The sequence below is a fragment of the Parasteatoda tepidariorum genome, chromosome 2 (assembly GCF_982258835.1).
Source record: "Parasteatoda tepidariorum strain Cologne lab strain chromosome 2, Ptep-v5.0, whole genome shotgun sequence".
NCBI classification, from domain to species: Eukaryota; Metazoa; Arthropoda; class Arachnida; order Araneae; family Theridiidae; genus Parasteatoda; species Parasteatoda tepidariorum.
The window spans coordinates 35,905,506-35,933,247 of NC_141756.1; the positions used below are offsets into that span (position 1 = coordinate 35,905,506).

General features: G+C 27.7%; 1 protein-coding gene across 1 annotated transcript in view; it reads right to left on the minus strand.

Moving 5' to 3' along the window:
• The window catches only part of LOC107454944 (cell adhesion molecule Dscam1-like), a 174,479-nt gene that overhangs the window by 146,006 nt on the left and 731 nt on the right, over positions 1-27,742 (minus strand). The window lies entirely within an intron of this gene.

The following is a 27,742-nucleotide window of genomic DNA, read 5'->3' on the forward strand; positions in this document are numbered from 1 at the left end:
GGTAATTTGTTTTCATATGACAATTTTCAAAAATTAAAAAATTTAAAAAAAAATTTGCTTTTTCTTGGAAAATTTCAAAGTTTTAAGGTTTTTCTACAGAGAAGATGATGCATAAGAAATCGGAAAAAAATTTAAGTGTTATGTAACAGCTAACATGTAACATAAGGCTTTTGGGAGGTGGTGCTTATCGAAAAACTTTTTTTCCCAGCTCCACTCTAATAACTAATATCAACAATCATAAGCAAGAAAAAATTTCTATTAAAATTACAATATTGTAGAATATTTCGAGTAAAAACAAAATACTTCTGGTTAATAAACCGAGATATGAAATATTTAAACCATTCATTCCGTAATTAATCCTTACGGATGCTAAAAGTTTACAAAAAATTCTGATTTTAAAAATTATAGTTCTTATTACCACACATTCAGTAAAAAATACATAGTTGAAAAGACAATTTAAAAAATGGTTTACATACCATGATAAGTGATAGATGGTTTACATATCATTTTAGGTATCATATGATAAAATTACCATATTTTCCCCCATTTTCAAAATCTTATTACATATTATAAAACAATATTTTGTTGTTAATTTTACTAAAATCATTACCACAGCTGTGCAATAAAAATTAACATGCTTTTTGGTGTTAACATAGAGCCAGAAACACGGTAAATTTAACTACATTTTGGTAGTTTTAACCAAGCTTTTTTTCTCAGTATGCATAATCATTTTATTTGTAGAATGAATCTTTTTGCTACAACAATGGATGCCTTTAAATTATAAAAAAGTGAAGCTTTTAAGAAGCCATTAATTTTTATCAAATGGGAAGAAAGTTTATGGCAGAAAATACATCAACTCTTGAAAAAAATCAACAAAATGAGACCTACGAAATAAGCTTTTGTTTGCTCAGAAACCTACAATAGCTTCCTGAGAAAAAAATAAAATAAAAAAAAGCATAGAGAAAGAAAAATGATGATAGAATTGATGATTTATTACGTTCATCCAAAACTTTTTTAAGGTGGTAAATAATATATTACTTCTTTAAAACTCTTTTTAAAAGTAAGAAGTTTTGAAATCATAAAAACAGAGCATAAAACCGGAAAAGACTTCGTTTTATTTGATTTTGCCTTTAGGTATATTTCGAAAAAGAATTTTTGTGGTAAATATGCTTTTAGCTCTAAAATTTCATAAGAATGACGTAGTAAAGTTTTTGATATATTTTTTTATAGTCAGAATGTTTAGTCAAGGACACGTTAATATATATTTTAAGATTTATAGTTTAAGAATTATATATTATTAATAAGATATATTTTAATACATAAATTATTTTTATAATAAAAGGAAATAACTTACCGAAAACTCAACAAAGAATTGAAGATTCATATATTAGAAAAAAATGCTATAAAAATTTAATCAACAATAACTGAGGAAGTGGAATTAAAGACATCAAAATCAGTTTGATTGCTGAATAAAACAATAGATATCGTAATGGTAATTATAAAAACAACTGCAAACTTCATGAAGCAATAAAACATGTTTTATTGATTTTTTGGTCTTCCTACTTTATAACTGATTCGATAGATTTCCTCAGTATTTTTTTTTTCTTTGTCGCATCAATATCAATGTGTGTGACCTCTACTGCGTAAATAATTCAAATCTATTTTACGAAAGGATTCCGAAAACAAATACAAATAGGCGGTCATAAAGAATTATTCGGAATATCAAATTTATCTTTTTTTCTGAATTATTAACATGTATAGTTACTTATAATAGCTGCATTGCTACGATTACCATTTGACAAACGATTATAGATCAGGATTATCATTTTACGACAAACTATTGTGATCATTTGAAAAATGTAGTTTTGATAAGTTTTCCATTTGCATTTAAAATTTTAGTCAATAATTGACTTAAAGTTAAGAATCTGTTGCTTTTTGAAAATTATATTTAAAATATTTAATTTTGGACTTCTTCAATCAAAAAGTTATAAATTATTTAATTTTTGACCTTTGAAAAAAAAATCAAATAACCCTGATTGTTTGCCTGTAAAATTGTATGAGCAGAAATTTGCTTTCATGGAGAACATTTTTGATGAAACTCACCCGCACTTAGGTTACATGGAGAGGAAAATCACGAAAACCACTAGTAGTTAGGCAGGCGACAAAGGGACTCAAACCCGTGACTCGAAGTCTACGACGGAAGAGATTTTACATCAGCACTGTGACCGGTGCGAACTCGGTGCAAACTCGTAACGACCAGCAATCGCTGGATTTCTATCCTAGGAACCTGATTAGGAGGTTAGAGCTCCATTCCCGGAGCCATCAGCCATCAACTATTATAAAATATTTATTGAAACTAATTGGGAAAATTTTTTCTTAGGGATGTAGCATGTGAATCTGTAATCCTAGTTTTAAAAATTTCTTTAATATCTTAAACTTTTATCATTCTTACTCGAATTTTAATTAAATTAAACCAATTATTCAATTTTTATTACATTTTATAAAAAGCGAATATAAAATATTTTATTCTTTGATTAACAATCAATGTAACGGCTAGCGTTTCATTTAAATTCTAATGTAAGACTCATTAATTCACTGTCGCGACTAAATCGAAAGCAAAAATCTATTTATAACTCTTTATTCTTTATTTTTTACCACAAAAATGTTTCAGTTGCATGGTTTTATTAATTCGCATAGTCTTTTTGGCGATTCGCTTTCGACAAATTATTTTCAAATTTAATATTGATTATGGGGGTTTGGCTTTATTTTTGGCTATTTTATCCTTCGATAAAAAGCGAACCAAGGATTTCTTCCCATGCACCTAACTGTCCGTTGGGAACAATTAATTTATTTTAAAAATTTGAATCGCTGGCGATTGGACTGGGGTGCCTTTGTGCCTCTCAGTCCCTACCGTTGTATATCTATCTCAACAGTAATTCTCGATGTTAAAAGAATGATTTTCTTGATCCCTTTAAGGGACTTCTTTTCGTTATTCTTGTATTTTTGAATGTGGCCATATTCTATTTAATATTTACTTAATAAATTAATTTTCCCTAAAGAATTTTATTTATTTTTTAGGAATAAATATCCCTACATCGTATCCAAATTAAGATGTATCTGAAACAGTCAAATGCTCAATACTGCGATGATGCTACCTGAACTAACCACTTAATTGGACTGATCATCCCATCATAATAGAAAATTAACTGTAGAAATAATAACGTTACAAATTTTTAAAAAAAAATAGGTTAAAAATTATTAATTCAAGAAAAATGCTAATATGAAAAGGAAACCAGTAGAAATGATACAAGTACTTTTATAAACAAACTGGTAATTTAAAAGGAAACCAGTAGAAATGATACAAGTACTTTTATAAACAAACTGGTAATTTAAAAGCCGGCATGAAATTATGTAGGAAATGTTGAAACCAGATATGGCAATATACTGGGAATTTTGAAACCTATTTTTCTCCATATTGAAAATTTAGAAACGAACTTAAAAAATACTGGTATTTAGATATCAGTTTGAAAATATATCGGCAATTTCAGTGGGAAAACACAATTGGAAATATTGTGAAAACATCAATTGAGTGAGAAAACGTTATAGTACTAAGTATTTGAGTTGATAAAATGGTTAAAATACTTCAATTCCATATCCGTTCTAAACATGTATATTAAGTATACATACATTTATCACAAATACTTCTGTATACATACTTATGATGCATATTTGACATTATTGTAATTACATTTTAATTTTGGAGTAGTGAGAATTTTTAAGTAAAAATTTTGCTCATTTTGAGCATTTTATATTCTGCTTCCAATTTTGTTGTTAAATAATTCAGTATTTTAGTATTATTTAAACTAAATATATTTGTTTTAATTGTTTTTAAAAAAAATTTTTGCACAAAATTATGATGACAAAAGAAGATATTTAGAATAAAATATAAATTGATAAAATTGTTTTTATTCGTGTTTATACTAGACTAAATCTATTTAATTACCGAAACTAGACTTTACATTTTTTCAAATCAACGTAAATTATTTTTATTACAAATTGGATTTAAAAATTTTTCTTTCGCAAAAACCCCTGTCTAAAGATTTCCAACTCAAGCTATGGACGCAGAAGATATCAATTTGATCCCATCCGGTATCAAAGAATTTTTCTCATACTCTCTATTCATTGGTGACCACGGACAATGCGGAGGTAATTTATCCTCAACATTTAGTAGCAATACCTTACTTCGGGTCTTTCCACGATTTGTCTTGATTTGACAAATAACGTCTGTATCCGAATTGAAGATAACTTTTACAATCATAAAGTTAGTGTACAGTTAGTGAAGGGCCAGATATTTTGCGAGAAAAAAAATTTACGGGCTAACCTGTATTTTTATGGTCACGACTGATCTATCGTCTTAAATTTATTTTTATAATCAGTTACTGCAGCACTTTTTGCCCGTTGCTCACCGTAGTCTAGCGATGAAAGTTTTTGCAATGTATTCACATTGAGAAAACCCACCAATATTGATGTTCATATGAAATACACCATCTTGCAAATTCATTCATAAGGAGATATATCTAGAGGATATACCAATTATTAGATATCCAGACTGTCAGATAGCTGCCTATTGAATGAAAATCATGTTAACAAATGTACAGCTTTATAAACAAAACAATGCATGGTTAATTAAGATATTTTCATTTCAACTACTCTTGTTCACCTTTAAAATAATCCGAACTATTCCTTTGTCAATGCTGACATACGTAATAAAATTGTTCCTCCATTTCTGCTTTCAAGTTTCTAAATTCTATATAATAAACGAAATAAAAGCTCCCTCTCAGTGACAGTAAAACAAAAGCCATCCTCCAGCAATCCCCACACCATCACAGAGCCAACAACCGCAACGCGGATATTTATGGTAAGCTGATTGCATCAAAAAGAATAAATGACATCCCCATCCTTATAAGCGGCTTAAGAATATCACCTCTAAATCTTTTACCCGTTGCTTTTGGAAGCCCTTAGAAGAAAGTCCATTACAATCTTCTATTTCCTCGGTACAATGATTTCCTGGCCTAGATCGTCTAGTTGCTGGAGGCCGAGATTACGCCAAAAGTTAGTGCGGTCGAATTACTGTTTGACAGAACCACTGATTACGGCATTGCAAAGAGAACATATGGAGGGTTGATTAGAAAGCAGGGTCCAAGTTTATTGATTAGGCAAACGCGCCAACAACAGGCTTGCTTTGTCGCGGGGACAGGACGGAGCTATAGCGCTTTCAGCATAGTCAATATAGCTTTATTATCTCCAATGCAGCTCAAATAAAAGCTGAGAATGGAGAAAGGGACTATTGGTTTACTCATTAGTGCGAGGAAGTATAAAATTTTTAAGCATTAATTTCCCTCCTATAAATTTATGCGTTGCTAATTCAGGCAGGATGACCATGTTTTCTTCCGCATTAAAAATGCATTAGATGATATGGGCGAAACTATGTGTTTTGAATAAAATTAACGGAGATTACTATATTAAATCCCTCTTATTATTAATATATCTGACATAGTATACGATCTGGCTATAAAAGTGTATGATAGAAATTCGCGTTAGATGCGTTTTAGTTACCAAATACTTACTAATAGTTTAATAGTAAGAGTAAAACAGGCTCTTTTTGTATATTTCTTATTAAGGGATTTTTACTATTCCTCATTAATTTTTGACTATGCATTCTATACAAAGATGTATGATTCTCAACTTATTTTCATTACTTAGGCAGACTGTTTAATCAGTTTTAAAAATTTCATGTAACCGTGTGCAAATGATCAATAATTTGATCCTTTCTTGCCCTCTGAAACTTCTTTCACAGGACCACGTTAACTTTTTTTAAGTAATTATTGCTTTAAAATAAAAATAATTAAACTCTAAATGGCATACTATGACATAAGATATTAAGAATAAAAAAGCTCTTATTTTTGATTCAGAGTCATTTTGTAAGTCTATGATAGTCAATTGATATTGTAAGTCAGAGTCAAATGATATTTGATGCCACGCTAACTCCCAAATATTCGACAAAACTGTTTCTTCACTCGTGTTCATTTAAGAGCATTCTGCGATTTTCCATGATTTTTTATGTAATTTTAACACTCTTTTCATTGCATGATACAGGGGTTAGTGAGGATGTTTGTTAAATAAGTTTTCATGGGTTCAATAACTGGGAATGACTGAGAATGCAGTCACTCATATCCCTCTTTTTATGTGATATTTCTTAGGTGTCTTCCAGTGTTCATCATTTCCCAACAGGTGAACTTTGTCTTTTGGAGTATAGAACACTCCCTGCAGAAACGCAGGACTCCTTAAAGCAAAAAGTATAGTATTACTCATCTCTCACGATAGATGGCACCGCCAGGTAAACTGATCAGGTATCATTTCATGATTCATTTGACGAAATACAACTCAACCACAACATATCCCCAAAGTCCATTACCTAACGGACAGCTAACATAACCTGACTCCAATGTCCAGTTAAATTTCAATTTTATGATTTTTTAACCATTCCAGCTGTAAAGGGATTTTTATCTATACTGTTGTAAGCGATTTCAAACCCGTAAAAGTAATGAAATTTTCCTAACTGTAAACTTTATTGCTAATTGGATGGGTACGCTGCTTCCAGATATTTTACCGTAATTTTAGAATGTAAATTCCAACAGTGTATCAAAACGGCTTTTTTGGTGGCGAAACATCGAATGTGTTTTAAAAAATAAATTTTAGTTATTAAATTTTCGCATGATCTGCAAGAACATGAAAATAGTACCAAACTTTTTAGTGCTGTTAAATTAGTTTAATATATTTTTTAAAAGTAACCCTACATGATAAATTCTTAATTATATTATAACTATCTAGCTTTATTAAATTAGTATTAGACGAAGTAATTAAAATATAAATATCTAACAAAATGGCACTTGAAAAATTAGAAGAACCCGTTAGAAGTTACTTTATAAATGCTTGATTTTTATTTATTGCACATAATTTTTCGCTTCCCAGTTTTAAATTTTCACTACGTGAAAATCGTAAATAATTCAGATATACTCACAAATTAAAATTATTTATATTCCTTCCGACATTTTTTTCTTAAATTTTTTTTAGCTTTGGCTTTTAATGCAATTTTCTATCTTCAAAAAGAGTATCATCTAAATGTCATCTATATGTCTCTTATCTAAAAGAGTAAAGCTACTCTGCTAAATTAAAGAAAGAGTTCTTAACTAATCAGTCTCATTTATTCGGGGGTAGAAGAGATATTACTTAAATCTAAAGATATAAAGAAGAGATAAAGAAGAGATATTACGTAAATTTTATATCCCGATTCCTTATACCTACAACAAAATATACTTTATACTAACAAAATGTGAACTACGTTTGCACCATGTTTTCTTTATATTTAACAAGAAATTCACAGATAAAAATATTGCCATAAATTGATTGTGAACTAACCAACTATATTACTAAAATAGGTATAATTAGTTTGGATTTCGCGTGCATGTAAAATGAATTTTGTGTTCCTATCGATTAAAGAAAGAATATATTTTATTACACAAACGGCACTAAAATAAATTCATACATTCAGTATGTATCTCAATACACGCAATAAAATGTGTATAAAATAGAGCAAAACCTACAGCAACAATATTTTAATTTGTCGTTAGGTTATAAATGATTACGGGCAATAGCATTGAAAATGCAGAACTTCATATTTGGTTTAATTTAAATTTGTTTTTAATCCACTAGAAATTAAAAATACTGCTGTGCTGTAATAAATGCAATATTCGGGCACTCTTGAAGTATTTTGAGATATTTTTTTTAATTTTGTTTTGGTATCAAATGCAGTCTCTTTGTACTTGCTGATAGATGATGAAAAAAGTAATCATAAAATCAACTTTGTAATGCATATTAAAATAAATTTTTATGAGTCTTAGGGTATTTAGAGGTTAGACATTGAGTCATGAGGTTTGAAATTCGACATAAGTACGTGATGTGTAAGGAGGGAGAAGTAAATTAATCCATTTATTTGTAAATGATAATCATGTACCAATGGCATTTAATAATAATTTTTTTTGTTCTAATTTTATAATGGAAAATTTTAGTGTCATATTTAATAAACAGATGGTGGCATGATATTTTCGACATAATTAAAACTGCTTACTGCTGAAACGTATTTGAGATGTGCACATTCATTTGCTTTTTTGGGATTATATTTAAAGTATAAAAGAATACTTATTGAGTTTCAGGATGAAAATAAAAGAATCTTCTGGGACTTTATTGAATAAATTTGTATGTACATTATTTTAATCTTGAAAAAGTTAAACATTTAATACATTTTTGATATTAATTATAATAAGTAGTGAGATTTATCATTTAACTTGTATTTTAAATTAGTTCGATTTATCTTTCGTTTATCTTGTGATAATATTAAACTAAACATTTAATTTCAAAATTTTGAATTACATAGACTAACCCAATAGATTTTCAATTTATTATCAAAATGAGTTCTAATGAAAAACTACATCGTTTTTACCAATTAAAAATTAATAATAATTATCATAAGACTTAATAAAATACATTTTATAAAACAAACGCAACAAATTTTGCAAATATTTAAGTAACTTGGCGACCTGTGAGTAGTACTGACTACATTGCCACAATCATGCCGTTGGTCAAGAAATTGTAGAGCCTTAACCTCCATGACCCCCTTGGCCCACAACGGGTTGTAGAGAGAGTGCTTTTCTTTAATAAGGGAATACATTTTCTGCAGTAGCTTTTGAACTTATAGGTTCTATATCACAAAATAATATACTCGTGTTATGTCAACATTAAAATTATTGATTATCAAAATAAATTATATAAAATGCTTCAATATATTTTTAGACTCACTTATAATAAACATTTATTGTAAATTAAATACTATTAAACTTAATCGTATTAAATAATATATAATTAATTGATATTACACAAACTGAATGTTACATAAAATTTGAATTCAATTAATAAATGAAATATTTACTTTGCAAAACTTAAAAGATAAATTGTGATTTTTGAATGCATGTTTTATGAACTTAAACAAATTTAATAATTCCATTTCCAATAAATATTACCTGGAAGTCCCAATATCTCTGATTTCTTCCTACTCCCACGCTCGCTGCTTACAGTAAGATGAAATCAATAAGACATGTTGTAGCTCTTTGTCTATTTATAGAATTCCATTTTGAGCTTTCGGAAATAGCTCCATACAAATATCTTCCGATATGAAAATGAAATCATCTATCCATTTGGAGAATCAAATTTTAATATTTTATGCTGTTTTTGTTTGTTGCACTATGGCAATCGATATTTGATGCATCTTACTAAGCGTGGTTAGAATGAAGAATGGAGCGAATGCAGGATGAGAAAAGTTAGGGATTATTAATGTTTGATTGAATTGTTCGGTGTATGATTGAATAATGCAAAGTTAATGTTGATAGAATGAATGTATGTATGAGAGCGTAGAATTAGAAATCTTGTAAGTTATTAATGTTTGGTTCAATCGAAGAAGGTGGCAACATTACTGCGTGATAAAGAATTACTTGGAATTACATTATTTAAGAACTATTTACTCTACGCTGAACTTCTAAAAATAACTTTTTATAAACAAATTTATCTAAAGATGAAATTTTACATACATTTTGAAACCTAATTATTTATAAAAAACTGAAAACATAGTGTCTTATTTTTGGTCATTCCTCTAATGGATAGAAGTGTAATAAATTAATTTAAAAGTTTTTGTTACTAGAAAGAACTTTAAAAGCAAAATAAAGTTTAGTATTTGTACACTGAGAAAAAAATGCGATCAAAACTACCTGAATATGGGGAAATTTGCCTTAATTCTGGCTCTATGGGAACAGCAGAAAGCTCCGCAATTTTTACCGAAGCGCTTTGGTAATGATTTCGGTTAAATAAATCATAAATATGATTTGATGATGTATGATAAAATTTAATAAATGTGGTGAAAGTTGGTAATGTTATCATGATACCTAACAAAATGACATAGAAACGATTAATTCAGTTAAATTTACTTTTCAGCGTTTAATACGTTTTATAACGATTATAATTATAATTAAATCTGTGGTAATAAGAACTATAATCTTTGAAACCAGAATTTCCGACTTAACCATTACCATATAAAGGGAAACATTTCCAAATAACCGGTTTAAATACTGTATATTTTGGTTTTTATTAATAGATTTGTTTCCATTTTTTTCAAATTTTTTTCATAACGCATTAATTTTACTAGATTTCTTTCTCGTCGTAATATTAAAATAAATGTGGTATCTATTAGTGTGTAAATTTTTTTTCAAAATCTTTTTTATTGATAATTTAAGGTCATTTATAGAAAATTCTTATTAAAATTTCATAGAAAAGATTCCATGCTCAAAAAACATTTCAAAAAGTTACAAATTTATTTTTGGTAATTTTTTTTTGAGTTAGTTAACGTTATACTTTATAATAAAGGGTATAAATTTTATTGAAAAAAGAAAGATTTTTTTAATGATCTAATTTCAAAGTAAAGTTTCAGAGTTATAAAATTACAATAAACTATGACAGAACTAAATCAATTTTTTATGTAGTATACGCCTAGTGCTAAGCAAATCACAAATTATTAAAAAATTATATCAAAGATATCTTAAAAAAGCAGCACCAGAGTCGATCGAGTTTTTGAAGAGATATTTGTTCAATTTTTTTAGAAAGTTTAAGAAGTTCATTTTCTAGATAGTTTACCAAATATATTTAGAAAATTGATTGTGCGACAATTAATTTCAGTGATACAACAGAATAAATTGTAACCCTACAAATAATTAAAAAGCACTTTTCTAAAGAAAATATCGCTTTAGATCATCTAAAATAAAGTGAATATAAGTGAAAAGAAATTTTAATTTATTACAGAACTTGAACTTGTTGTTCATGGATATATGCAAAAGATAAGTTCCATTTTTATAAACAAAGCAATCATTTCGATTTAATGCAGAATTATTTGTTGAGACAACAAATAAAACGTATAATAGAAATTCCATTTGAAAATTTGATTTTTTCAAAAGGAAAACTAAATGATTTAGCAAATTAATGAAGCTGAATTTAATACAGAATTTAATGGTAAAAATAGCCAAAAAGGGACAACAATTCGTAAGACAAATAAACAATTTATTAAACAAATATTACAAATAATGCCATGCTTTCTTCACTTTAAAACTCACCAAATTTGTCCTAATTTTCGATTAAATAAGTAAAGAAAGCTTAATATATTCTATAAAGCAGTATATGACACATTAGAAATATGTATTTGCAAAATGTGCATGAATTATAACTGATATAATATTTTATAATATTTGCTTTAATCATCAGAATTAAAGAAATTGCAGAAATATTCCCACTGCAATTTATGAAGAATTCCCATACAGATAAATAAGTTTATTAATGATAAACAAAAATTATATAAATAAACAAAGGAATTGTTTTAGTAAAGGAATTTTTTAGCAAATAATTTTGACCACGGATTCGGTCAAAATTATTTACTAAAAAATTTCCTTACTAAAAAAATCCTTTGTTAATTTATATAATTTTTTAAAGTGCGAATCCATTTCGGGCAAATCCGTGGCTAAAATTATGTGCAAAACAGGCAATTCATGTTTCTTTCTCTTTTCTATTTTTTTCTTAAGAAAATATTTATTTTCTAAAATTATTTATAGTCAACTTCTTTATATTATCCAGTCTAATATTACTTTGCGCACATCCATTTTCGGGCCCATCCTTGGTAACTAACAAATCAAACGCACTTCAGTAATGCAGTAAGAAAGCACTTTAAGACAAAACTCCTCTAGTTACGCTTAATTTGAGCTTTTGTTTTCATATTTTGCTATCTGGCAATCTTATTACGAAAATATTTTAAATCATTCTTGAAGAACTTCCCGTTCATGCAAGTTCATTTGAATTCGCTACTTGCTTTAAAGATTATGTTTTATGTTTTATTCTGTTTTTTCTTTATATTTTATTTATGTTTTTACGTGTTATTTTTACTTATTGTGTTCTATTTTATTTGTTGTAATTCATGTAAAAAATTTTTGAGTGCTCCTCACACTATTGTATTGCTATATTTTGCTTTGGCCATATTGATACAATATTAGAAAGCATTCTTTTTTGCGGATATAATCGTGTGGGCTGATGAAATGATTATATCTTTTATTTTCCGGATTTGTAGAAAGAATGTTTTTTTTTCTTTCATATGTCTGTAATTTTACTTTGTTTTATCTTCATTTTGAACTTATTTTAATGGTTCTATTTACTTGCAGCTTATGCGCAATAAAGGAAACTTATTGTTTTTCTTAATTTTCTTCGTGTTTTTTTGAATTTATTAATTTTGCTGTATATATATATGTATATATATATATATATATATATATATATATATATATATATATATATATATATATATATATATATATATATATATATATATATATATATATATATATATATATATATATATATATATATATGCACAAGGTACTGATAGGTAGTCTGAGGTATCTGGTTCCAAGCGCTCACCAACTGGTCCTGCAATTCCCTCACATTGCGAGGGTGTAGCGTGGCCGCACGAATTCGGTTTTCTAAGTTGGACCACAAATGCTCTATTGGATTAAGGTCAGGTGAATTTGGTGGCCAAGACATGTCTTGAAAGTCACTGGAATGTTCCTCGAACCAATACATGATGATTCGACCCTTATGACATGGTGCATTATGCTGTTGGTAAACACCATCCCCCGCAGGAAAAACTGTTGCCATGAATGGGTGAACCTGGTCTGCAACTATGTTCAAGTAGCTTACAGACGTCAGGGCTTTTTCTATGAGGATTATGGGTCCTAAAGTGCCCCATGAAAACATTGTTCCTGGGGGAGAAACCATGAAAACCTGGGCGTGGCCATTGTTATAGATGGAGGGTGGGCATAATGTAATGGCTCTTCGGTGTATATATATAGAGACGGATCATGGTGTAGGATACCAGTAGGAGGTTTTCGTGATTTTCCTTTCCATGTAACCCAAATGTGGGTTAATTCCATCGAAAGTTCTTCCACAAAGATAAATTTCTCCCAATATTTGATCCAGGAGTTCCCTTACTTCTGGATTGGATACAAAATTACAAGGCTACAGAGTTGAACATTTAGTAAACTCAAAATTGGTTTTGTTGTTCAACAGCGGTTATAAAATAAAAATAAAATCCTATCATGGTCCTTTATGAACTTCATTTTACATACAAATCTTAGTTCTTTTTCCTTACTATGTCATGGGATAATTTGTTCAACAGTAGAATGAAAAAGCGTTAAAAGTTATTATATCCTAACAAAAAAACATATTTAATTCGTTTGTGAAATAGCACACAAGCTTTACGAACAAATATTTAATATTCTTCCTCCCACACCTATGTAATTAACGAGTAATAAATGAGTGTTTAAAGACTATTTCTTTCCTTTCATCATTTTCTATTCTGAGCACGTTCTTTTATCGCTCGTAATTGTTGTACCCAAAGGAGCATCGAATAAACAGGAGAGCGCAAAATGCTGGAATCATTGGCACAGAGGCATAATCAAATCTGTCTTGTGAAACGTATTCTGTAGTTATAACTGAAAGTGCCTGCAGCGGCGGATATTGGAGAATTGAATTCCCTTTTATGTTTACGCTGATCCATTCCCGGGGCTTTCCTCACTCCAATAATTTATTTGATATTTCTTGGACGATAATGTCGATCATATGTTTCGATAGATTTTGAATGCCTATGGTGAAACTCTGATAAATAGGGCACCAATTTCCCAGGTTATGAAATGATATATAGAGTGATCTTTATTTAAATAAAGCTGATAAAGAGGGTTTTTTAAGAGATGGCATTAGAATCTAGTAAATTTCTAAAGCAATATTTTAAAAAAAGCTAGTTTCAGAATGTGCAGTAATATAAAAAGAAACAAGTAAAGCATCGTTTTTGAAAAGTTTAACTTAACTGAGAAAATGCAGTCGGTACGATGAGTTGTCTTTTTGCACTTGCTTGGGTCACAATTCAATATTCCTTGCTAAAGATGGGTGACTTATAGAATCGCACTTTCTCAGGTTATGTTTTAGTGATTAAGAAATCGGAAATTTTTACGTTCTGTTGGGAGGCTGTAAGGCATGGTGCGGAAACAGTGATTGCTATCAACATTTACTCTTTGTTCCAAATTGTGGTACTGCTGTGTGCGCCATTATTATCTTCAGGTTATTAGTAATAAGGATTCCAGATCTTCATAAACTGCTCAAAAGTGTATCACTAATGCGACAATAATTTAACATCAAATTAAAGTTAAACTAGGTAGAAAATCACAGAACTGCATGATGGTATTGACATTACTGGTTAAAATACCATGATTCGGGTAATAAAACCAAAATATATGGTATTTAAACCATTCAATGGATAATATTTTCGTTCACCTAGTAACTCGTTCGTATCGCAACGGTTTACCGGAAAATGTTATTTCCAAAATTATTGTTCTTATTATCATACCTTAGTAAAAAGAAAAAACTGCGAAGTTATTTTAGCCGAATAAACTGTTCTTGTGCAGTGCTTTACGATATAATGATAAAATTACTAAATTTTATTCATTTGCAAAATTTTATCACTTACTAAACCGTATCAATTGTTAATTTTACCAAAATCATTACCAAAGCATTTTGGAGTTCCCAAGGAACCAGAAACACTATAAATGTTTTGAAAATACTCTTTTCTCAGTATAGAATAATTTAATATTATATACTCACATCTGACCGTAAATAAATTGCCCGTAAGGGATCCCAAAACGCTAAAATCTTTAAAATTTTAGATTTTTTTTTAAAATTTTGAGAAAAAAAAATTTAAATCATCCAAATTATTTTTATTTATTATAACTAATATATGCTAACTTATATTTAACTTTTATATGCTAAAAATATAACGGAAAATGTAAATTAAAGACATAGTTAACATCTCAAAATGTGAGGAACTCGAAGAAGGAAAAATTCGTTTGAATCAAAGAGCTTCACAAAATTATGTCCTTATAACGGAAACAATTTTCAAAAATCATCAGCCTATTATGGCTGAATAAAAATGTACTGTATCTAGAAAAAATATTTTGAATAAAGTTTAATATTTTTAAAGTCTTTTATAGAATATATTTTAACTGTCATTTTGCTAAAGTTGCCTATGGAGATTACATTATTTTTCGTAGAAAACAATTTCTAGAAATCGTTTGCATGTAACGGTTGAATGAAAATCGAAGTATTCTGGAAGAAATAACAGAAACTAAATTTAACATTGTTTGCAACGGGAATTTTATTCTAATGTAAATATTATTTTTTCCTATCTTCATTCTAATGCTTAAGGCACTTAAAGAGTTCTCGCTAAGCTATGTCTATGATGAGAAAAAAAATCTGAAAGATAAGTTGAGTTGCATGCACGCTGCATTTACATATTTATAACCAAATGCTTTCAAAAATAACAAAAATAAGGAATTGTAAATGTTGGCTGAAAGTGAAGTGATTTATTTTTCTAAGCTATGTGCTTTGGACTAAGTAAGGGAAAGCAGCTTTGTCTCCTCCCCCATTCTTCACATCTTTTGTAATTCATTTTTTTCTATTTGTTATCATTCGGAATTCTTTTACCTTTTCCTGTTTTGTTGCTGAAAGCGTCGATGAAAATGTTTTGGAAACGCCCCATAAATGGTGGACAGATTTATTTTATTTCTTCCTGAAAATGGTGATTTGTTTTTATCGTTTGGTGCAATTTTTTTAAAATGCGTTGAGTTCGAATCATTTTACTGTTACTTTTTTAAAGATTGAATTATATTTATGCTGCAAAACACAGTACATTTAGGTTTTAAAAAAAATTCTTTTTTACGCTTGCATACACACATTGTCTCTAACCACTTTTTTAACAAAGTTTTAAAAATATTCTTTTAATTCTGGATAAAAATCGTTTTTGTAACAAGAAGTTTTAAATACTGTTCTAAATGAGTAATTAAAATATCACTTTTTATACTAGGCAAATACGAAACAAATACGAAAGCAACTAAAAATAAACGATATACAACATAAGTATATTAACTACACAAGAAATAATAACCACAAAAATATAACATTTTTTTTCACTAACAAGAAAGGTACGGAATTACAGACAGTTTTTATGAATTTGTCGCCACGTTTAATACATTTCGCAGTCGAAGAACTTTAAAAAGTTACTTAAACTTCAGATTTTTCTTTTTATTTGGAATTTGCTATATTAGGGCTATGAAAAGGTTAATTAAAAAGTTTAAACTATTCAAAAAAATTAAAGTTCTGATGTTTTGTGTAATAAATCTTTCATCAATCAAGCATTCATAGATAATTCTGTCTTTCAAATTAAATGGAATTCAAATGAGAAATGATTAGAAATTAATTTTTTCACAAGTATCTAAAATTAATTTTTCTAACTGTATTACTTATCGACAGATTTGGCAAAGTTTGTGAGATTTTTTAAAAATTATTTTGCTCAAGTTCGCATTTTCAATAATTCATTATATCTCTGTAACCAATGCAAAATACACAAAATGTTTTATTTATATACAACAGCCAATTATATAAAAGAAGCAGCCTGATTTGACACTTCGGGTACCTTAATTATAATTATTATAGTTATAATAGTTGTTGAACAGCCGACCCAATTTTTGGGTTTACGTCTACTAATGTTCAACTCAGTAGCCCTGTAATTTTGAACCCAATCCAGAAGACAAGGGAACACCTGGTTCAAGTATTGGGAGAAATTTGCCTTCGTGGAGGACTTTTTGATGGAATTAACCCGCATTTGCGTTACATGGAGAGGAAGACCATCAGAACCTTTCACGGTTAGTCTGACGGTTAAGGGACTCTAACCCATGATCCGTCTACCACTGAGGATATTTCACGTTAGCACTGTGGTCGGTGCAAGTCATTGGAAGGCGAACGTCCTATCGCCTGAGCCATCGCAGCTCCGGGTACCTTAATTTTAAAATTTCTCAAGAAATGAAATAAAATAACATTTTAATTAAAAAGTCAAAGCCATTTTAGTTGTTGCCTATATATATCATGCAGCAAATCTATTTAAAAAAATAAATCAAAAATTGAGCTATTGCTTGTAAAAAGAGTTAAAAGAATCGAAATGTACATCATCGGTTATAGTTTGGAGATTTGGTCGACGCCTAACAGTTACACCTTTCTTTTAAGATCCACACCACTGGAAAAACATTCTAATCACTGATAATCAATAAAACACTGATAATCAAAGTAGATTTCACTTGTACTTTGCCGCTTATACTGATTTTATCTTTGGATCAATACTTAAAGATAGAATTCAAGACAATGTTTAGATTTTCATTTCAGGTGTGAACTGCATGATCAACTAATTGCACTTTTTGTGTCATTATAAAAGCATTTTTAATTTGAGTTGGTTGAGATGAGTTGATTGAGTTTTTGTAAATAAACGTAGAATAATATAAAATAACAATAAAAACCAGAAATAATTATAGTTAAAATCACTAAAATGGATTGCTACTATATATTTCTTATTTTTAAACTCTCATAATAATATTTCTGGAATAAGTTATTAATTAGTTATTTTAATTTTAAAAATATATATACTATTTAATCATTAATAATTCCTTAAATATATTTAAATGATCTAGCAAATTCTTAGAGAAATGGCAAAATTAATAAGATAATAAATCTTTCTAATAAGAAAATAAATCTTTATAATTTTTATTAATAAACTTCCGTAATTTAATTAAGCGAACTTAAAATTTTCACTATTCTTCAAAAAAAAAAAAAAAAAAAATTAGGAGAAATTATTAATTGACATTGATCCCAGAAGATTTAAAAAAAAATCTATATCGCGTTTGGCATAATATCAAACAGTATTTTTTTTTGATGATCTATTTTACGAACAATTAAAATTAATTTAATTACTTCTTTCTCATTAGTTTAATGATTTGGAATGATTTTTTCTCCTGAGCATTCCGAATGAATTCAACAATTAGATGCGGAATTCTTTGATCAATTATGAATGAAAGAAGAAATATGCTTTTGTAATTAAGGTACAAAATTTTTTTGTATTTTGCGATGGAAGACAACATCGCTTTCACTTTTCCATTCAAGAATATGCATTTATTCATCGACAAATGTATTCTTCTTTATTTGGTTATAATTAATTTTCTTTCAATTTGAAAATAGACAACACGCATAAAAGTAATCAATTTACGTTAAGAATACCCAAACTCGAAATATTATTATTTATAAAAGTGAAGTATGGTATAAAATAAATTATGCATTTTTGCTTATCGTGAAACGAAGTTTATGCTTGCATTCACGCTGATAAATAATTTAGTTATATCTATAAGAATACATTTTTGTAAGGAAGTTTGCATTAAATAAATTAAACTGAAAATTCTTATTTATACGAATAAGTACTTCGTCTTGTAAAGAAATGCTTGTATTGTTTTATTTAGAGTATTATTATTAGACATTAATTGCTTTTAATTGCTTTTTAATACCTTTATTTGCTTTGTGTGAAATTAATTTCCAAATTTTTTTGGCTAAATATTTACTGAAATACAACGCAATTTAGAAAATGAACAATGCAATTCACTTGAATTTGCAAATTGTTAGTGCCCTAAAATAAAAATAACTGTTATTTTACATATGAGATATATTTTATATAACTATTACACTGCCTCTCATTAATTAGAATGCTTCTATAATTTTTGAATTTTTCGAGAGCATTCATGAAGTAATATATTGTCCCATTAATAGGAATTTTTTTTCTTGCAAAAAACTTGAATTACTATATAATATAACATATTCAACAAAATTTTGTTTCAAATATCTCCTTTTTATGAAATATACTTTTATTAGAAGTAATAAGTTCTCCGACATATTAAGGATCTTCTATTGGATCTTCTTCTTCATCAAGTCATAAAGCGTTCGCTTAACAGATCCTAGCAGACTCCATGGTCCACCAACAAACTTAATCCTAAATCTCTCCAACATTATCCCAATTGCAGAGAATGATGATTTAGGTGCTCAATATTTAATCCAGTGAAGCAGTTTTTCAAAAAAAAAAATCATTTAACATCACATGTAATTTGCATAGTATAGCCCAATGATTAAAATTTTACTCTAAAATTTTAATTTTCCGGTAATGTGCTAGTAAAATGCTTTTATCCTTCTTGACAACCAATATATGATACAGATGAAGCTGTTTTTGATAATTGAATATTGTCAGATACTTATATTCCTTCCACAATTATATATACTTTTTATAAAAAAATGAAAATAAGAAAAAAAAACCAAAAGTATATTAAAAGCAATTAATGGTAGCACATATAAGTTTAGTTTTATACATATAATACCCTATCAATTTTTAAATAAGCAAAAATAGCAAAAAAAACAACTTAAAATATTGTTGATTACATGATAAAATGTACAAAATATTAACTAATAAGATGGATATCAGTTAATATTTTTTTAGTTAAAAGTACACCGTAATAAACTTTAAATCAAACTATGGTGAAAAGTATGGACTCACAAGGTACTGGTACTTAAGATCCGTTTTTATCGCATCATGTTACGGAGCAAAAAATTTGATATACCGCAGGGCTCGAAAAAACTCAGAAATTTTACCCGTCCCCGAGGACGGCTTGTCCAACAATGTACCCGTTCTCCTTTGAAACTAACTCGTCGCTTCCAAATAAATAAAAATATTATTTTTTCTTATTTATTACAAACATTTATATAAATTACACAATGAATTAGTAGCTACTAGGACTACATTATACAGTAATAAAAGAAATACTAGGTTACTAATAGTAAAACCTAGTATTTCTTTTATGAAATAATTTATTTTTTTTATGAAATAATTTATTTCTTTTATGAAATAATTTAAATGACAAAGGTCAAGTTATCTGGAATGTCAATTTATCCGAGGGGACTACATTTTTTAAATGATTCAAATATGACGTTTGCCAGTTCCACCATCAAGCCTATGATTTACAGAGGTTTCTGCACAGAAATCAGAAAGGGGTTTTCCATTTAGGTGGATGTTCATAATTGCGTTAACGCTTGCGTAATGTGTTTTTTTGTAAGTTCATTGCTGAAAAGTCCCTTTCAACTGCTGCAGTACTCCCAGACGGAAAAAAACATCAATCCACCATGCGCAGTATGTTGCTGTACGGGATTTCTAGATTAGAGAATCAGTTTAGAAGTGAGGCGCTAGACTCTTGTAAGGTAACAAAAATTTAAAGTGTATCACGACTATTAACGGGAAAATGGCCGTCCGCGCGGACGTCTGATTCGAGAAATTCGTTGTCTGCGGGAAATTTTTGACCGCCGAAGACGGGCGGACGGGCAGTTTTTCGAGCCCTGATATACCGTTAATTTTACCGAAGTAATTACATTAAAATCACTGAATCTTTCTTATTAAGTAAAGATTATTATAAAATTACTGTATAATATTTTATGCTAAATATGGATTTTAAAGATGTTGTACTAAATGTGCCGGTACTTTACACCGTAATTTGATCCAGATTTTTGCACAGTGTATTTGGATTTCAAGTCCACATGATGCAGAATATATCAAGATATTTGCCGTCATGATCATAGATACCTGTAATTGACTGAGTAACAAAATTCTAGATCAATAAAAATTCATGAATTTATTACCTTCATTTTTATACCAAGACTGCATTTTGATGTTTATTGCAATTCTGATGATGATAAAAAACTATTTAAAATATCTTTGAAAATATTTTTTTAATGGTTTTAAAAAGTGAATTCTGGATTCTGAAGAATACATTTCGAAACTTTAACTGTTACTTTTTATGCAATAATGAGCTTTATATGCTTGTTATGAGTTTTTTTTATGCTTTTTAATTCCTGCTATTATTTCACACTCTCCCTATATATAGTTACATATTTTGTTCAAATTTTAAATCGTTAATTTTAAATCGTTAATCCCTACTAATTTTTTCAGATTATTACTTTTTTCTTAACTAGGAATGCAATTTTCCTCACAACTAATCCAATTTTTTAAAAAAGAAAATAGATTATTTTCTCTTGGTCACATATTAATAATATTTCTAAAGATTTGTTAATTTCCTATTGGGAAAACAAAAGAAAAAATCCCTAAACACGAAAAAAAAAATGAAATCTATCTCTCTAAGTTACTCCAGTGGTTTAAGTTCCGAAAAAGATTCATTTCAAAAAATGAAAATCGGTGAAGTATTTTCCAAATACTTAAATGCTTTAGGGTATAGCTTAGTTTTATTAAAATATTTTTAAACTTTAAAACTTTTATTTGGAAACTCTATGCATACTTATGATGTGAACAAAATTATAAGACTACAAATTATTCAAATATTGATAATATCGTAAATTTCTCATTAACAGAGCCTGGACATGCATTAAATGATTTGCATAGCAATATTTATGGAAAATAATATTTTTGGAAAGTTTAGTATAATTTGAATATTAAATGATGGAAGTATTATTTGCTTAAACTATTCTTAAACTCGTTTTTTCAACTCTTTATTAAGAAAAATGAATATTGTATATAATAGTTTCAGCAGAACCTATATACGAGTATTTATATATAGATTCGACTGAATTTAAATTTATGCGTCTAAACTTAAATGACTCGTCATGGAACATGGATGAAAAAATAAGTTAAATATATCTTAAGTGGTCGGAGAAGAAAAATTAATTCTCAAAAACATTTGAAAATTTAGAGATTTCTTTTGTTATTTGAAACAAATATTACTCTTATTTTGTTTAAAATATTGGTATAATTATAATTATGAGTTATAATGCGAGACCAAATATTCAGTTTTTTTTCCGATTGAGCTTCAAGTGATTTTGAAGAAAATGCTTTTTTCCTCCCTTGTCAATTTTTTTCATACTTTTTTCAAAACTTAATAGTTCATTTGTTGGTAATCTATAAACGATAACGTCTTGAGTTAAAAAATATTTAAATTTCAAATACTTCACTTTTATAATTTTTCAAAAAATGTAACATTTTGAGAAACAATTTTAATAAATATTTCTTTTTAAAAAATATGTAATTTGTAAACTAGAAATGTTTTAAAATATACTGTAGTTTTAAAAAGATACATTTTTTTAAACTTAAATATGTAATTTTGCAACCTTAGAAATAGTTTTCAAAAATGTTAACTTTAAACTTTTTTTCAAATGCAATGCCCTTAAACGCTGAGGTTAAATTAATGCTTGCATATTTTTTATTGGTCAAAATAATTAGTCAAAGTTTATTAATTACGTATTTTGCATAAAAAATTGTATAAAAAATATCAAAGCCTTTTAGAGTTTCTAAATTAATTTATTTATTATATTTAGTAGAAGATTTGCGAAGGAATTTTTTATATTTAATAGAAAGTAGATAAAAATATTTAACACAACTTCGGAATTTTGAAAAAAATTTATATTAATTAAAATGCATTTATTTTTCTTCTATTTAAAATTTAGATTATTAAAATTAGTCTTAAAATTTAAAGAAAAAATACTTTATTGAAAAAACTTTTTAAAACCAGGTGCAATTTTATAGATCTAAAAGCCTTTGGCACAACAAAAAAGTAACGTTATCATTGCAGAAATGAATTTAAGAATGGCAATTTCAAAACTATTATGAAATTTCAAACGACTCTTTACGTTAAAAAACTGTACTTTATGGAAAGAAAGGGCTGTAATTTTAATTTTGATATAAACACTCAGAAAATTAATTTCAAATCTAGCGAAATCTTGCATAAAATTAATTACAATTTACATTTGCAGTTTATAAAGTTTAATGAAATTAATATTTAATCTGCTCATTAATTACACGAAAGAAGTATTTAATCAAAAGTTTGAACGCTTCTTTAAACTTTCGTTTTATCTCAGAGAGTCTAAATTTATTAAGCAAATAACGAATTAATTTAATTAATTCTCAAATCAATTCGTAAAAAATATTTAACCAGTAATAAATTAGTTTGATTAGTTCTATAAATTTGCCAACAGCATTAGAACTTAATTAAATTGATTAGTAATCAAATATTCGTTTAGTTACCATTGGAATACAAATGTAGAAACTAAATCATCCGAATGGTGGGAAATAATCTTATATTTGACGTTATTTCTGATTTCTTTTTAAGCTAGAGTAACTTTTTCCAGATTTAGGAGCAAGACGTAATTTCGAAATTGCATGTCAAAAATCGTTCTTTCTGACTTAACTCTTTGAAGTATATAAAAAGAATTCAGAATAAAACCTTCTAGTAACTATTCTGTATTAGATTGGGTGAGTGGATCAAAGAAATCAGGAAAATTATTCCTTTAACTTTAAAATTAAAAGAAATGGGGCAAAGGGACTGTATAAAATACGTACTAAAATATGTTTTGTATATACAGAGCGTAGAATGTTTATTTGGCTACATTGAAGAGGATATATATTATGATATGATTTTTTTCTTAACATCAAAATCGAGTCTTTACCTAGTTTTTTACATTAAGAGTTTCTTACATCAAATACGGAAAATATTTTGGTGAATACTAAGGTTTTTTTAATTTATTATTTCACTTTTTAAAAATATTTGTGGCAACGCCTCCTGCTCACTACTCTCAGTAAACCATAGAATTCCTACGCAATCACTTTTGTTTCGTGGTGATAAACAGTTTGTTAGAAGTTACATCAAGTTTGTCAATTAAAAATTATTCAATTCATTGTTCCCAAAAAAAGATTTGAGTCACTAAACTAAGTTCCCTTTCTACTGATATGAGATTTAAATATAATATTTTTGCTCTATTATCATATAACTTTATGCTCAATCTTTTTTTTTTAATATTTTTTTATTTTATTTACTATGAACGCGCATTAATTATTTTCTTACCCTCAAGAATATTCTGCTGTTATATATCAAAAATAATTCTTTAATTTGCTTCCGAATTTTAGGTAGTTATTATGTTTTTGTTATTTAAATTCTATAAGCTGGCCAACCACGGTTTACAACGAACTTTTAAGAAGTGGATATAACGAATTGATTCTTTTAAGGGTAATCGACTGGCCTGAATATCTTTATCACGAAATATTTTCTAATCAGGTTATATTAAATGATTGCTTTATAAAAAAAGAACAATTCTCCTTTTTAACTTATAATTTTAAATAATAATCAAAATTACATACGTCATGAAAAAGGTAATATTGGAAGGAATAATGAACAATAATAGAAAATATCCTGGAATATATAATACTGGTATTAAATAAATGAATAATGTACAGGTAAATATTGCGATATTTTTTTTTTTATTTCATGTTGATGACAGCCAAAAACATCAAGATCTCCTGTGTATATTAGATATTCTGCGATGTGATTTTTCGATTCAATGAGAAGGCATAAAATGCTGAAATGATAATTATTTTTTTATAATGTATAAAAAAATAATACTTAGAATTTATTCATAGTTTTTTCTTTATAGTTCCTTTATGCACTTTATTTTTTTAGGCAAAATTATTCCTGGTTTTTCTTTATTTTTCTTTTAAGAGCTTGGTTTATAAAGAAAAATAATTCCAGACTTTTTTAATTGCTTTATACGAAATTTGTCTTTCAGGAAAAGTAATTTATAACTTTTCTTTATTGAAATATAAAAAAAAATATTTTAAGGAAACGTGCAAAATAAAATGCACTGTAAGACTTTTATTTTTACTATTTTACTATTTGTTTTCATAACTAAGTTTATTTTAATTACATGTTTTAGCATCAAAATAACTATGCAAACAAAAATCAAGCAACTAAAAAGCCTAAATAGATTTTTTTTATGAAAAAAGAGGAGATCATTAAAAATAGAAATAAAGAAAGAATTCTTTTTTAAATAATTGATTCAAATAAAATATGTAAAGAAAAAAGCAAATTAACTACGATAAAATAAACGTTTTACAAAAATATGTTATATAAAACTCAATGACAACTATTGCAAACAACTTTAATTTTATTCGAATCACTCTGCATAATTCTTTTCATAAATATTAAATTTTTTTGTTCTAGTCAAAATAAAGAATGGTTAACAGATTTTAACATTTAGATTCCATAATTATTTGAATTTTTTTTTTGAAAATCTCAACTATTAAATAACAACAGTTTGTGTAAAAGTTAAAAAAAAATTAAATTATGATTTAAACTTGCCGTGTATAGTTTAAAAACTATAACAGAATGAAAAATAATTTTGTTTTTTAAAAAATTATAAATTTATAAAATATTGATACTTTTAAAATTGCAATAATACCCATATAAACACCATATACCTACTTTCGTTAATTTATTTTTGATTAAATTATTCTTCCTGCATAGTTACCAGGATAAAAAAATGCTACATATACTTTAATGTTGTGGTTTAAGATTAAGCATGCTACTTAGTAAGTGCTGCTTATCAAATTTGCTTACTTACTTTGCTTACAAATTTGCTTACATGAAGGAAATGTATGCCGAAAAAAGCCAAATTTGTCAAAAATGAATCGTAATCAGATTTTTGCACAGTTTTAAAAATTTAACTATCTCAGACAAACACAGCTTTGCATCCTAAACATTTGCGAATAATATAAATTTGTCAAATTTGTTGCTTATTAGGCATTTTTCATCTTGAAAAATGCTTCGAGTGTAAGAACTACAAATAATAATAAAAGTGATATTTGTTTAGGCGTAGAAGTAAACTTTTTGCAGTTTCCATTTGTACCCATTTTTTCTTAATATCGTGAGTTATATTAATAGTAATAATATTCTTTTCCACTTCATTCCAAATTCAAAGAAAGTACTAGAATATATCAATATTTAGAAATATTTCAGATTTCTGAACCAACATTTGAAATCTGTTTATAATTTTCAATTTTTAAAAACGTATTATTATCGATTTATTTCACGATAATTATTTGATGTAGCGCGTGAATAAAGAGAGAAAACAATTTCAAACGCAGAGACGAATTTCTGAATCAGCGAATAACTGAAATATTTAATCCGAATTAGTCAGTCAATGAATTGTTAGACAAATTTAGTAAGTGGAAGATAAGTAAACCAATGAACAAGCATCTCTGCAAACTAGATTTTATGTGGATACATTTTTTTTATATGACTTCTATTGATAATATGGAAGCTGAAAACTACAATTTCAAAAATACACATTTTATTTAGTAATTATAAAATATTTCGAACAGTTATTTTTCCAATTGCCTGTGGTAGTGACACACTATTTTTATCAATAGTCTCTGATATAATATGAGAAAATTTGTAATGTGTGTTATAAAATGTGCTTGTCTTATCAGCGAAATATTTCTGAAAGTCCCTCACAAGCATATGATATATATATATATATATATATATATATATATATATATATATATATATATATATATATATATATATATATATATATATATATATATATATATATATATATATATATATATATATATACAACGAAGAGCCATTACATTATGACCACCCTCAATCTATAGCAATGGGCTTGCCCAGGTTTTCATGGTTTCTCGCCCAGGAACAATGCTTTCATTGGGCACATTAGGACCCATAATACTCATAGAACAATGCCTGACGTCTGTAAGCTACTTGAACACAGTTGCAGACCAGGTTCACCTATTAATGGCAACAGTTTTTCCTGCGGGGGATGGTGTTTACCAACAGGATAATGCACCATGTCATAAGGGTCGAATCGTCACGGACTGGTTCGAGGAACTTTCCAGTGAATTTCAAGTCTTGTCTTGGCCCCCCAAATTCACCCGACCTTAATCCAATAGAGCATTTGTGGTCCTATTTGAAAAGCCAAATTTGTGTTTCAACGCTACCCCCTCGCAATGTGAGAGAATTGCAGGACCAGTTGGCGAGCGCTTGGTACCAGATACCTCAGAATACCTATCAGCACCTTGTGGAATAAATGCCACGGCAGGTGCTAGCAGTTTTGAGGGCTAAAGGTGGTCCTACATGTTATTATATATATATATATATATATTTACACACTGCATATACTTTACAAGTACAAAAAACATTTGAAACTTTGGAGATGGTAATGAGCTGCAACAGGTTCCTTAATGGTAATATCTCTCATTAAATCATTACTTTGAAAGCTATTGTGACAAAGATTCTAAAAATACATAGTAAGAGTGATTATTACAGAAGGTCCTAAATAGTAAAATTTGCATTTTTGTCCTTAAAAATGAATTGTTTTGATTATGTATACATTTGGAGGGAAAGCAATGGGAATTTATAATTAAAATGTTTTGCTTCTACAAAAATACCTAAGGCGGTTAAATTATAATATAATGATCATAAAATTAAGGCCATATGTAACGGAATTAATTGACGAATACTTCTAAAAAGTAAAAGTGTCTTTGAGTATTTCGGAACAGTATTTAAAGTAAAGAATTGAAAACTTTCGGAAAGAAGCTTTTTTTTTAAAAAAAATTCTGCTTATTAAGACGGAAATAAAAAATAAGACTTATGCAAATTGAAGGAATTTAAATGAATAGTAGTTTTCCTCTCCAAAACAAATTCCATTTTCATTCATACTATTTTTGGTATTATATACGAATAGTTTCCCTTGAGAATTATAAATAAATTAGTAATTA